The sequence below is a fragment of the Ochlerotatus camptorhynchus genome, unplaced genomic scaffold (genome assembly GCF_037179485.1).
Source record: "Ochlerotatus camptorhynchus isolate MF236.1 unplaced genomic scaffold, CSIRO-AGI_Acam_v1.1 ptg000070l, whole genome shotgun sequence".
In the NCBI taxonomy this organism is placed as follows: Eukaryota; Metazoa; Arthropoda; class Insecta; order Diptera; family Culicidae; genus Ochlerotatus; species Ochlerotatus camptorhynchus.
Window position 1 is genome coordinate 902,128 of NW_027040560.1, and position 12,989 is coordinate 915,116.

The following is a 12,989-nucleotide window of genomic DNA, read 5'->3' on the forward strand; positions in this document are numbered from 1 at the left end:
TTTGATAACCGGTCAAACGACTTTGTTTACCAACACAGTTTGATTTCATATTTTCGAACACGAAACGTGAAGCGTCATAGAATTAGGCGACTTTGCTTATAATAATGTATTGTCAAGGTTTATAGAAGCAGAGGGGTCAATAATTCTAGATTAATTCACACTAAAAAAAATTCCACACATTTTTAAGAACGAATTTCCACATGATGGCAAAAATACTATATTGATGGTTTAAATTAAATACTCCCACCAATAGATTTTTGCAGAAACGAAATTCATTTAATTTTACTATTTTTTCTATCAAAACTACTATCAACAATTAATTCGAAACTAACGATTTTAAATTGGCTCACTACTTGACTAGCCTATTGGTCCCAAGCAAACGATTAACGTATCCCATTCTAGTCGAAATTCTAGTACTACGCAATGTTTGTTTTGATTCGCTATGAAAGTTTGACAGATAACATCAGGGGTGTGTGGATTCATGCAGAACATGCAGGGGTGAGTGAAATAGCTTGGGACTGCTTGGGACCGTTGTTCTGGTACTGAGTGAGCCAAAAATAATAATGATTTTCTTCGGGACCCAGTGGTCTTAGAGTTACCTCTATGCTACTATGCCGTTTGAGTAAGCATAGTAGTTTTGATAGAATGGTAGTAAATTTGATTATATTTATAGTCAACTATACCGAAATCATGGTAGATTTAACGGGCTTAAACGTAGTTATACCATAGAGGTAACTCTAAGACCACTGGGTCCCGAAGAAAATCATTATTATTTTTGGCTCACTCAGTACCAGAACAACGGTCCCAAGCAGTCCCAAGCTATTTCACTCACCCCTGCATGTTCTGCATGAATCCACACACCCCTGATGTTATCTGTCAAACTTTCATAGCGAATCAAAACAAACATAGTGTAGTAATAGAATTTCAACTAGAATAGGGTACGTTAATCGTTTGCTTGGGACCAATAGGCTACTAAAGTGGTGAGCCAATTTAAAATCGTTAGTTTCGTATTGATTGTTGGTTATACCAACCGGTGGAAACTAACGATTTAAAATTGGCTCACTACTTGACTAGCCTATTGGTCGATTAAATCGATTAACGTACCCCATTCTAGTCAAAATTCTAGTACTACACAATGTTTGTTTTGATTCGCTATGAAAGTTTGACAGATACAATGAGGGGTTCGTGGATTTTCCTATGTTTCGAGGGGTGCATCGATTAGCTTGGGACCGAAGAGAGTATCAGAGCTGAGCCAAAAAGTTGAGCACGTTTCTTCGGGACCTACTAGTCTTAGAGTTACCTCTATGCTCATACTGCATGTAATTGTAATTGCAATTTATTTCGTTAAACATAATCCTGATGGATGAGCCTTATTAGGACAAAGAAAAAAAATCTAAGAATCTTCGTTCGCAGGATCTACACGGCCAACTCCAACAACTCAGTGACTGAATTTAATTGACTCAGAGCATTTTCTTTCTATACGAAATTTACTCATGTTTGGGAAAAAAAACCGCAGTTACTCATAGCTACAAATATGAGTAAATTTCGTATGGAAAGAAAATGCTCTGAGTCAATTGATTTCAGTCGCTGAGTTTGTTTTCCCTTGATTTATTTTCCGCCGATCTTGTTTTCCGTGCTGAGCATCAATGCTACCGACGCCAGAGAGGCAACTCCCACACCTGGACCCTACCCCTATCGACCCATCAACTCATGAATCGGGGACCAACGGCTTTACTTCCCTTTCGAAGGAAGGTGTGATCAGAGATGTTATGCCTCAGAACATCCCGGCTGCGCTGACTGGGATTGAACCCAGACCTGCTGGGTGAGAGGCAATCACGCTTACCACTAAACCACCGGCGCCGCTGTATTCAGTCGCTGAGTTGTTGGAGTTGGCCGCGAAGAATCGTCTCCAAAAGCATGCAGAACCTCCTTCGCCGAGAAGGGAAGAAAAATTCATTGAAACTTCCTTGAACTTCTACTGGTAGCATCCAAAATCACCGAAATCGCGTGGAACCTCGTCCACCGAGAACGCGAGAAAACGCTATTGATATTCCCTGGAATTTCTGTCAGCAGCATCGGTAAGCATCACCGAAATTATGTGGCACCTTCTCCGCTGATAATGCGGGAAAACTCTGTCGAAGCTCCCTGGAACTTTTGCTAGCTGCATCTAAATTCCTACCAAAATTGTATGGAACCTCCTTCACCGGGAACACGAGAAAACTCTGTAGCAATTTAATGGAAGTTCCACTTGCAGCATCTTAAATCGCAACCAACATCATGTGGAATCCCGTCCACCAAGAACACGAGAAACTTCCATAGAAACATCTGTACCTCCTTCACCGACAATGCATGGAAACTCCGTTGGCAGCATCTGAATTATTTACTACACGGTAAGAAAAAACTACCCACAAGTATGGATGACTTCGCAGTACTCAGGCTCTGAACCATTTGGTGGATTATTTTAACTTTTGGTTAAAATTTGACAGATGAAAAGTTATCGATTAACCGCGAGCGTGGTTACTTCTGACAGACAAGCAGTTAAATTTTGACAACCTTGGCTAAAACGCTGTCCAGACTGGAGAGTTATAACATGTTATAACGGTTGTCAAATAATTGCAGCACAGAGACCACCATCAAGATAGCGCTATAACATGTTATAACTCTGTAGTCTGAACGTACTATAAGTTCTTCTCGAAAACCGGTCGATCGACAGCACAGGGATTTTAGAACATAGAAAATAACTTTCGAAATGTCACTTTTAACCACGAGTTAAATTTAAATCGGCAAATGGTACACAGCTGAGTACTGCGAACTAACTAAAAATGCTTGTCATCTGGGAGCCGAGTCCAATTGTCAAACGGGAGCCAAACATTCAAAAGAGCTCAGAAGTCATGTTGATAGTTACTGTTTGAACCACAAGACACCTAATGAAATCATATTAATAATTATAATTATGAAACTGTCGAAACATCAACCTTAGTAGGCGGATAATGTAAATCATCGAACGTGATGCTCGAATAAATGTTTTTTTTTTTTTGATATTTATAATAATGCCAAAACTGGGTTACGAATTGCTGAAACAAGAATTTAATCAAACTTTATAAGAGTCATGTGAGCTTTGTGAGCAGGTGCACCCCCAACACCATGTATTGACGAGTGCACGGATGGATTTGAGTTCACTCACTCCACAAAAAGTGACACAACAGCGGGGCTCTGTTTACTAAAAATGAACACATGAATAATACTCACGTAACATTTGAAACGGGTCTATCAACTTATGTACACAAAACTTGTTAAGCCTTTTTCGCGTTTTTCTGTTTGGAAAGTTTGGCCATTTTTATCTTACTGTATCACATTGTGGAACAGTCATCGCAATAATTTGTTGATCTTCTTTATCGACATGTAGGTTTTGAACGCACTCTTTTTTCACCAATCCCAGTTTGACATTTCTGGATACAATCCGCAAAAGGGTCTAATTCAATAATACAGCTTTAAATTATTTTTTTAAATTTTGTATCTGATTGTTTTCCGAGACCCGCATAAACGCGAACCATAAATTGACCTTACCTAAAATGGTTAAAAATTGTTTATAATCCCTGCAAAACTTTAACTGAAATGGTTATGGAACTTTACATGAACGTTTAATGATAAAGTTTCAACCTTATGTATTATGGTTTTTTGGAACTGGACCTTTGTAAGGTTGTGGTTGTTAAGAACCATTACCGTTCCAAATTCTTGTTTTCTCCATACATTTTCGGAAAGAGAACTATATAAGAATGTTTTTACTTATGATTTGAGAACATTGGTAGTCAGTAAGGTCCATTAATGGTTTTGTATTATCGCTCAACTTTACGTGGAATATATCGTGAATTGGTAATCAGTAAATTACAGGCAACCAATTCGCGATATATTCCACATAATACAGCACAATCAATAGGCCCCTTGGATTTCCGTGTCAGTCCGAGAACTGTCAAAAGATTCCAATTAGATTTTCCTTCTGCATTATTTTTGCTGGCGGTGGCTCTTTTGCCTGCGGTGCGAGAGGATTGTCGCCTTGGCAACCAAAGGTGAAAAACGAAAAACAAAATAAAGGAGCCTGCTATACGGGAAAGTGCTGCCTAGATCGAAGCGAAAATAAGTGCACAAAAGGCGATTATCGGTTCGAAAATTAGAAAATATCCGCGTCCGGAGAGTTGTTCCGTACGGTGGCAATAGTTTAGAGCCGTGAATCGATCGGGTCGAAGTGCTAAATAGTCGCGAATCGCGGGGGTTCCCTGCGGTGGTCGATCGGTCCTGGACTGGAGGAGGTGTGCGTGTGCAATATGTCGTGAAGCGTGTCAACTTTAGCAAGCGGATTCTAATCGACGGAGTGGGTGGTTGCGAGCTGCTGCTATCCGTTCTCGGCGTTGTGCAATATAAAGAAAATATTCTTACTCCGGTTGCTTTCTCCGGCAGGCAAGCGGATTTGTGTGCGTGCCCTTACCCAGCTCGGAAACCTGTGTGTCCTGTGGAAGAAAACTGCGATTCTGGCCGGAAAAGATCGTTTTTGCCTCTTATTCACTTTTTGTTGTTGTTGTTGTTGTGTGAAATTAGTGTTTGTGTGTATGGGGATTCTCCGTATCGAAGAAAAAGTGTCGATTGATACCGTGGGATTCCTGTTGTGCAGGAGGAACTGGTTCCAGCTCCAGGATGATGGTGACTAGAGGAGGAGTGGAGCAGAAGAAGGATCAATCTAGAATGGTAAGCGGTTTTTGTTTATTGGGATATTGTATTGATCCAGGGACTAGTGAGGGTTTGCAGCGCCTTTGGCGAATCGTGAAACTGACGCCCCTTTCCTAATTAATTTCGAAAAAAAAAAGTAATTATTTTACGGATTCAATATATTTCTAAATTCAAAATTTGAACTGAGATGTCCAATTTAAACCCCAAAATCTTAAATATTTTTTCCTATGTCTAAATTGGACTTCTCTCTGCATCTCTTTTCCAATGTTTAATTTTTCCACATAATTTTCTATCAAATTCTCTTGGAATATTTCTCGAAATTCATGGAATTCTTCTTAGAATTGCCATAAAATTCTGCTAAGACTCCCTAGTAACTCACCTATGTAATCTTCCAAAATTCACAAAAGAATCATAATTTCTTCTCAAAACTTTCTTTGTGAAGCCCCTAGAAGTTTTTTTTTATTCTTTGGATTTTTCTCTTAATTCCCTTGAAACTAAATTCAGATTCAGGTTTTCTTTGATTTCTTATGAGATTTTCTTCAGAATCATCCTCAGAGTTTTCTTGGAATTCTCATTGAAACTCCAACCATTGAACCGGGAAAACGGGAGTGGAACTAACCGAGAATCAAAAATAACCGGGAATTTCCGGTCTTGAATATTTATTCATGACCAGATTTTTTACTCATACCTATTTTTTTTTATTTAGGAGATTTTTAGCTGTAAAGGAGATATTTGTTACTACAGGATAGCAAGAAAAAAGAGTGAGATCTAAAAAATGCAATTTGCCAGAGTCTGACATTTGGAATATTTTTGTTATGTTAAGAACGCTGGCAACTTAACTTTTCACGTAACAGAATCTAGAAAATGACTCCATTTCTGGGTAAAGTCTCAGATTCTTGAGAATTTTTGTTATTCTTGGATCTTGTATTTCGGTGTACGGAAAGTGGATTTTTTTTTCAATGTTTGTATTTAAGTATTTTTTTTCTTTTGAACTTATTTCAGGATATCTTTGCAATTGTCTCAACGATTTCCTTAGGATCATTCTAAAATGCCTTTAAATGATTTTTTAATTGGGGATATCCTCAATAATCTTATAATTCTGCCGGGTGTTCCTTAGAAATTCGCTCCATAACAGTATCGGAACACTTACAGAATTGCCTACAAAAAAACTCTCGAAGTTAATTCTACATTTATCTTCATATTCTTAATAATTATCGCAAGTATTTTCTTTAATTTCTCCATAATTTGATTTACAATTAGCTTGGAATATTCATCAGAAATCTCTTGGTATGCCATTCAAATTTGGAAAAGTATTCTCTCAACATTTTCTTTGATTTCACCTCAGAATTCCATGAGAATTACTTGAATTTCCGTGAAAACCTTGCCAAAATGCCCTTGAGAATTGGCATTTTCTTAGGATTATCTTGAAACTCTCCAGTCTTGCAGATTTCATCAGAATCTCCTGGAACACTACTCAGAAAATGTTGGAAATTTTGTCAAAATTTCCTGCCAAACCCTCCCCGAAACTCCTTAAAACTCTTTCAAAATTCTTATCAATCCTCCCAGAAAGTTTCTTAAAACTATTTTCAAACTTGCTTAACATTCTGCTAAAATTTTGTTTTGAACTGAACTAAGAATTAGATCCACTTGGAACTATCGTTCACTGTCCAGCTCTGCTGGGATTATCTCTTTGGTTCATTGATTGATCAACATTTAAGACATTTTCAGGTATGTTAATTAGGTCGTAGGGTTAATTCTATTTGAATCCTCCTCCTAATTGCCTTAGAATCCTCCCTGAAATTTCTTCAGATTTTCCTTAGAACTCCATGGAATTCTACTCACAATCCCCAATGTAGTCTCTTTAGAACTAGATTAGAATTCACCTTTAGTTTTCCTTAAAATATTCTTTAAATAATTCTCATCATGACTTGAAATTTCTAGTCAAATTCCATCGGTTATAAACCCAGAATTTTATTTTTAGAACTATCTCTAGAATTCCTCCACTTTTTTAATCATAATTCAATGATTGAAAGTGTCGGAATCCTAAAATAAAACTGGTGATCGCGCACGGAAATGACCCAATTTGTACGTTGTGTGGAAATAGTTATACACGATTGAGTCCGCATCGTGCTCTGTTGGCGTGCGGATCTATTTGGGTTTGCTACTGAATCTACAAAAAAATTAAACAGCACTTTTCAGTGCTCAATATTGCCTGTAAAATTTCTATCTTGTTTGAGTCTTATTCCTCTTCGATCCTTGTTTTAACCCTACCAGAGGTCATCCTACTTGGATATCGTTTTGGAAACTTCCCTTTGGATCCTTCAGATACTTATAGTAATGTGCTTGGAAGTCGATTTGGAGAAACTTGGTTCTGCCGCCATGGCGCCTAAGCGCAAAAGAAAAGGACAATCGCTTGATCCCCCTTCTGATGAAATGCAATTGAGCAATCAATTTGATATGCTTACGGATCATAAGACTGATCCATCATCCAGGCAAAATTCAATTAAACATTCCCTGCTTAATGCCAAAAAGGAAAAGGTTCCCCCTATTGTTGTAACCACTTCCGATTTCCATGCTCTTCGCAAGGAACTTTCGAACTTTGTTCAATTTAAGTTTTAACTTCAAATTGGCCATAGGGGTGAATACCATGACGAACGGATTCAAATGTACTTTACTGAGAAGAAACACACATTTTTTACTTACGACCCCAAAACTGAACGTCTGCTCAAGGTTGTCTTGAAAGGTTTGCCCAGTGGTGAATCCCTGGATCAGATCAAAGATGAATTGTACTAAATTACTTGGAGTTGAGCCTGTCCAAGAAATAAAAATCAAAATAAAATCCCGTCCGGGCGATTCACGCAACGGAATTTTCAATGATTTATATTTAGTTCACTTCAAGTCTAATTAACTAAACAACCTTGAAGCCTTAGAAAAACTAGCCTTATTCTCCATGTTCGAGTGAAGTGGGAACACTTCAGGTAGGCTGGAGGAAATTTTCATAACCTCACCCAGTGCCAGGGACAGTGCTTGTAAATATCACGGTTGTCATGTGACAATGAAAAAACAGGTCCTCTCATTATCACGAGACAAAACTACCTATCGTGAGCTTTCTCGTCATTTTCAATCTACCCGATTGTGGTTTGCGAATGTAGGTTTCGGTTCGCGAGGTTTGTTTACAAAATTGAGTTGAGGCCTTTTCAATTGTTGCTGCTGCTTCCCCAACACTGTCATCCAGAGAGTCGTTAGTGGACGAAACAAGTCGAAGTGGCATTCGCCTTCGATCTTCGGGCGGGTGCAAATAGGGAGGATGCAATTGCGTGACATTTTGCACTCCAATTGCTGGTTGCAATTCTGCTGTTCGACATTTTCAAAGCACCACCAAAAAACATAAAATTACAATTATTCGATAAACGAAGAATCGTAAAGATTTTTCCAGCTATTGGATTAAATATTTATCGAATTTTCAATTATTCGAGCGCGTAACGGGCATCTCTTCTTATTTCTACTCGTTTGATTTAGCGCAGTAGAGAAAATAAATAAAAGTACTAATTTATCTGAACAGGCATAGAGAAGAACCATGACGTGAAACAGGATTATAAATTCTCCGAAAAAAAGTGTTAAGCGTCTTTCTGCTAAAGGCGAACATTTTCCAACTTGTTGAGAGAAGGAGTTTAACGAGAAAAACTAAAAAGGGGAGGAGCTTTAGCTGGGTGGACACTGATATCGCAGACACCAGTTCAACCCCTGTACAGCAGCAGACGGGTCGAGACTCTTGCGAGTGCCCAATCATTGAACCGAAGAATATGGGATTGTCCGGACCGATTTGCTGATCCAACTGCCTACTCGCCATCATCATCTTCCAAAAGCTTTAAGCCTGTACTACCATCGGCCCTTTTCGGGGCCACCAAGATTTACCAAAAGAATTAAGTTTCAGAACATGTCCCAACTAAAATTCATATCAAAAGGTTCTTTTCAGGGCACTCATAGTCATACTAAAGAGTATAAACAGGGAGAGAGAGAGCCCTGCTCAAATTCCTATTCCTACACAAAACACAAGCTCCTGCTGCAGTTGACAAATAATATTTATTATATAAGACCACGTAGTTCAGTTGCTATCCATCTCCTTAAATGATCAGACGTATAATACCAATCTCGAACTTCTTTTGTGTGACGCACGTGAGTTTTGTTGCCCATAGCCATGCGGGCTTTGCGAGAAAACTGTGTCGTTTTGGATACATCCATTGTGCCTAAGCGGCCGTGTATTTCGAAAATCAAACGATTTTTAGAAAGTGAACTGCAACTTGATATGTCACAAGTGAAATGCATCCAGCCCATAATGAGAAAAACGTTGTATACCTGGGTATGCAAAGTAACGAAGTAGCTAGAAGAATCGCTTCAGCTCATCACCTGAAGCATTTTATGGAGTATGAGGGCAAAAAGATCTCTATTCCAATTTATGTCGAAAGCAGCGCTGTCGACGTACGTTTGCATGATCTCCCAGATGACATGGAGAATGTGGCTATCATCGACCATATGCGCCAGTATGGAGAGGTGATAGCAATTCGCGGTGAGGTTTGGAAGAGTTATTTTTCAGGCTTCAGCAATGGAGTACGTGTTTTAAAAATGAGACTTATTCTTCCCATCCCGTCATTCATCACCGTGGATGGCGAAATTACACTGGTATCATACCCAAACCAAGTGAAAACATGTCGCAATTGTGAGCGCAAATCTCACGCAAAGCAACGCTGCTCCGATGTGGCTGCAGCAGCAGCAACAGCAGCAGCAACAGCAGCAGCAAACGAAGACAGTATTCTCAGTAGCAGCACCAACAACAACTACGTTAACAGCAAGAACAAGAACAACAACAACGCACACAAACTTCCATCAAACGCAGCCAACAGTAAGCAGTGGTCCTCGCTCCCGAAATCGATACCAAATGCAGACCAACAGCAAAACAACAAAACCGAAACGAAACGCCAGCGATCAGTCGACTCGGACACCACACACAATGCAACCAAAAAATTGAACGCGAATGACTCAAGCGAAAGTGATAGCAGCCTGATCTCTGTGAGTGGTGATATTTGTCCATTTACGCAGCGCCCATATACGATCCCAGATCTTTCGCATATTGACGATCCTGAAGAACGGTGTGCATTGATCGAGGAAAGCAAGAAGAGGATTGATGACCTCTATTTAGCGCAAATTGAAAATAAGAAAAAGAAAAATAATGTATTTTAACTATGATTTATTGTATTTTGATAGACCTCGGCTCCGTAAAGTTAAACGACATTTGAGCCTAACAAATAAACGAATAGTTAAAAAAAAAGACCACGTAGTCCTACGTCACCTTTGCGTACAACCCCATAGGGCTGACCCTTGTAGTTTTTTGAGAGTTCATAAGGTGCATATTGCCGTTATAACTGAAGCGTTCCTTAAACCTGACCTAAAGTTATTTCATTTATTTTAAATGATCGTCTTGATGGAGCTGGTGGTGGCGATGCCATCATTGTTCATAGACGAATCAAACATCAAATTCTTTCTTCGTTAGAACCCAACGTTTTTGAAACTTTGGGAGTTTCTGTCGAAACATAATTGGGACAACTTACTTTTACAGCTGCCTATTCGCCATTCCAATACGTAGGCCAGATTTTTTTTTTTCAAGGGTGACCTTCAGAAACGTACTTGTCATAGGTCAAAATTCTTCATTATTGGTGACTTTAATGCAAAACATGCATGGAATAATGCTCAAAGAAATTCCAATGGTAATATTCTGTTTAATGATTGTTCTACAGGTTATTACACTATTCAGTATCCAAACAGCCCAACATGCTTTTCTTCAGCAAGAAATCCCTCAACTATTGATTTGGTCTTAACTGATTAATATCAACTTTGTAGCCAATTGGTTACCCATGCTGACTTCGGTTCTGATCACCTTCCAGTAACTTTTGAAATATCCCAAGAAATAATTTCTAATCCCAACAGCTCTACTTTCAATTACCATAGAGCTGATTGAGAGCAATATCGAACATTTATGGAACATAACTTCGGTCCAAATATTCCTTTGCAAACTAAAGATGATGTTAATTATGGTCTTGAATCTCTGACTACTTCGATAGTTGAAGCAAGAGCTGCCTAAGTACCAAAATGCGAGGTTAAATTCGATTCAATTATAATAGACAACGATCTTCAGCTCTTGATCCGTCTTAAAAATGTCCGTAGAAGACAATATCAAAGAACACGCGATTCTGCCATGAAAGTTATATTGGTTGAAGATCAAACCAATAGCCAAAGTGCTACGAACAGTTTATGTTTGGAATAGAGATGTTTGATATCAAATATTTTTTTTTTTTAAATTTATTTATTTGTATAGGCTAAATCGAATAAACAGTACAGAGCCAAATTATCTTTTGCGTTATACATTATTCATGTCTTAAATCTACAGTTTAAGGAATTGAACCGAGTAGGAGGTTTGAAATATGATTTACGATACAAATATTTCACCTTGATATCAGCAGTGTAATTCTACTATTACAAAACCAACATTTAAAAAACCCACACATACACAAAATATAAACAACACCATTAGTTGTAATTGAAACTTTCAGCAGTCACGCGTCAAAAGGGAGCAGCACGGAAAAAAATCAGTCTGGTACTAGGTGGGCAGGAACTCACGGTCTCCCAGTGTTGGTGAGTTCTTTGCCGTTAATGTTCACGAAAATTTCACTATTTTGCCATACAGAAATTCAAAAAAAAAAATATTGGTGGATTTGGACAGTTTTTGACCTGTTTCATATGACCGGAAGGTGTATGCTGGACACAAATACCGTGCCAAACTGATTTGCTGCGCAATTAATCAACCTTTGACATGCATTTCGCTAGAAAACACGAGGAGCATTTCTTATAGCAAAACTTGCCATAACAAAATGGGCATAGTTCATTTTAGTAAACAAACTAACACTTCTTCCTTGTGTGTCACCTTTGTATTAAGCGCCTAGGGTGCGCCTGTAAAAACTTATGAGCTTCCCCTTGTTCATTCTGATAGTGTTGTTAAGTTTTGCAATTCCTCTTACTTCGGTTAAAGCAAAAAGTGTTAAGTAGTGATTAATATAGTAAATTACTATTTTAATCACTACTTAACACTTTTTGCGCTAACCGAAGTAGGAGGAATTGCAAAACTTAACAACACTATCAGAATGAACCAGGGGAAGCTCATAAGTTTTGACAGGCGCACCCTAGGCGCTTAATACAAAGGTGACACACAATTAGTAATTGAGAATATATCCCTGGAATTCATGGAGCATTGAAAAATAAAACAAAGCTAATATGTGGTGGTAAACTATAATGAACAAAGTTTGGTGTACAGGTAAACAAATGAGGAACGCGACGCCTCTGGTTTGCAATGAGTTATTTTATTTAGTTTATTGCAAAACTTATCTTGTGATAATAATAATTATATTCTTCCAAATACCTATAATTAAAGCGATTTTTAAGTCAACTTATTCCTACCCATTTCTTTCTTGATCAGCTTTCGAACGTGGCCGACGCTGGTATTGCCTTATTTTAGATCACCAGTATTTACACATTGAGGATGAATGCTAGTCCCAAGCAACGTCTATTGGTTCTCTGTGTAATTACAGCTGATCTGGCAATAACAGAGTTGTATCCTCAGGCGGGCAATCCAGGTGTGTGGATAACTGAATTAAATTAAAAATATCATCTTTTAAAATACCAACTTTTGTCAGTTTGAAGAAAATAGAATTGAGAAAAATTAAGTTTTCTAGAAAATACTATAAAATGTGGCATATAGAAACTCCATGAAAATTCGTGATGAAATGCTTTCTATGCTTTATAAATATATAAATTTACGATTTTTTAATACAATTTCGAGTTATCAAAATATCATAATAATAGCAATTATGATCTAATAGCAAAATAAGTAAAATGTTTATTTGTTGATTTATTATGTTTGCATCAACAAACTAGAAATAGTCCCAATGATGTGTTTAAAAAAAATGAACAGATTATACAGACTACATATACTACAGTTACTAAAAATGTATAAGGCTAAAAATTTACACTTAGCTGTTGGGCGCCACGCGCCTTCGGTCAGCAAAAAAGGCAGATAATCTTCGGCAATGCATATTCCGTGTCAAGTGGAAATCGAACATCGACGCTACTCGGTTGAACACTCGCTGCAAGCCGTAAATAGCGCTCCCTAAGCTGTAATTAGTTAGAAAAAATTGAAGTCTTAGCATAAGACTGTTGCG

General features: G+C 38.1%; 1 protein-coding gene across 6 annotated transcripts in view; it reads left to right on the plus strand.

The window, feature by feature from the left end:
• The first annotated feature begins 4,029 nt into the window (after positions 1-4,029).
• Positions 4,030-12,989, plus strand: part of Rfx — a 155,860-nt gene continuing 146,900 nt past the window's right edge. For all 6 annotated transcript variants that reach the window (XM_065217085.1, XM_065217088.1, XM_065217087.1 and 3 more), the window contains exon 1: positions 4,030-4,740. The gene's annotated coding sequence lies outside the window, so the exon portion shown is untranslated. The remainder of the gene's footprint in view (positions 4,741-12,989) is intronic.